Below are 2,091 nucleotides of genomic sequence, written 5' to 3'. Positions count from 1 at the left end.
TGCCAATCTTTTGATTCGCCCCAGAGGCATTATCCAACACCTTGGAGACTCAGCTCCTGATCTTCTCAAATACAATTTCCCTCACTTCAGCCACCCACTCCTAGAGTCATGCCTTTTACCTTGTCATAGTCAATAACTACTATCCCCAAAATCTCTATTTCGAGAATTCTGATTTGATAATTTGATCTCTATTTCCTATCCTTCCATCTCACTTACTGCAGTCCAGTATTTCTTCAATCTTATTGAGACCTCTGATTCATTTACCACCTCTGTTTTTCTAACCATCTTCCCTCAGCTCCTTACTTCCTCTATCCTCATCCTAGATTCCATGTTCATTATTATAATCACTCCTTTGCAAATGCCCTTATCCCTTACCTGCTCCCCCTCCATTGTGTTTGCCTGGCAACATCCCGACCCTGCACCATGTCTTCACTGCAGGCCTTGCTCGAATGTGGCTGGAGAGAAATACACAACCGCGCTCACTGGCCTCCCTTGAAATTCTCACCGTAAATCTCAAATGGGCCCTCAACACTCTATGGCAAACTTCCCTGATATGTTTTCTTTCCCACATTCTAGCACATTTATTTCTCATGTCTTTTTTTCTCCTGGAAACCTCTCAGCTTGCCTTCACCACATACTTCATGAAGAAAACAAGAGCAATCAGGCAGGACCTCTCTATCATCATACCGACTACCACATCTACCAGTTTCTCAGCTGTACTCAAAACTGATGAGGCTTGTCCTCGACGTGGGCCGGGATCCCACCCACGCTTGCCTTTCTGAAGAGTCTTGCTCTTAAAATCTTATCTTTTCTCTTACCACTGGATCACTTCTCACATTTAAATCAGCACGCAAACACTCTCTAGTGTAATATTTCCCATTAAAAAAAAAAAAACCTTCCTTGACCCCAGATCCCTATCTCACTACCACTACATTTCTCTGCCTCACTGCATAGCAAAACTTAAAAAACAAACAAACAAACAAGCAAACAAACAAAAACACTCCCCATTTTCTTTTCTCACTCACTCCAAAAAGGTGTCCATCTCCACCTCACCTCTAAAACTGCACTGGTGAAGGTCATCGATGCTCTCCTTTTCGCCAAATCTGACGTTCGTTCTTATGGACTCCTCTTAGTGTTTTGTTTTGTTTTTAGCATCATTTGACCCTTTTGACAACTCTGTCCTTCTTGAAATGCTTTTCTTCTCTAGGTCCCCTAACCGACTGTTTCTTCTCTGTCTTCTTCGTGGCGCCTCCTCTTTTACTTCTAATGTAAAAGTGGCATGGAGAAAACCAGCAAGGCAATAATCACTCTCACTCAGCAAAGTCAAAAGTCAAATGACAAAATGGACAAGAATCGTAAAGGAAAACACTCAGTCTTTCCCTTCTTATGCAGGGAAAAACTCAGTTCTTTCCCACTGGGTGTTTTTCTCCTGTGTGTCTCCTTTAACTTTACAGAAAACTCTTCGCTTTTGGCACTTCTGGTCACCAGATATGTGGGGTTTCCCCTCCCTCCCCCACAATAATAAGCAAGTCTCCAACACCAGCTGGGTGTCCTACAATTTTACTCAATTCTGACACTGTCTACCTGGAGATAGCATCAGATCTCATAGGTAAGGGCTCAGTGCCACAAGACTACCACCTATCCCCACCACCACTTCAGATGCCAGTTACAAGTTCAGGTTATCACTTGTGCTTCTGACCAACCGGCTGAAGACTCTCTCTTCAGATTCGATTAATTTGCTAGAGAGGCTCATGGAAGTCAGGGAAACACCTATTTACCTTTACTAGTTTATTAAAGGATGTGATAAAGGATACAGATGAACAGCCAGATTAAGAAATATACAGGGTGAGGTCTGGGAGGGTCCCAAGAGCAGGTGCTTCTGTCCCCATGGAGTTGGGGTGTGTCACCCTCCTGGTATGGATGTATTCACCAGCCTGGAAGCCCTCCGAACCCCATCCCATTGGGATTTTATGGAGATTTTCTCACATAAGAATAATCGATCATTAACCCCATTTCTAGTCCCTCTTTCCTCTATGGAGAATGAGGGTGGGACTGAAATTTTCAAGCTTCTAACCATGGTTTGGTCTTTCT

This window comes from Pteropus vampyrus, unplaced genomic scaffold (genome assembly GCF_000151845.1).
Source record: "Pteropus vampyrus isolate Shadow unplaced genomic scaffold, Pvam_2.0 Scaffold28, whole genome shotgun sequence".
Classification (NCBI taxonomy): Eukaryota; Metazoa; Chordata; class Mammalia; order Chiroptera; family Pteropodidae; genus Pteropus; species Pteropus vampyrus.
This window is presented reverse-complemented; position numbering follows the sequence as displayed.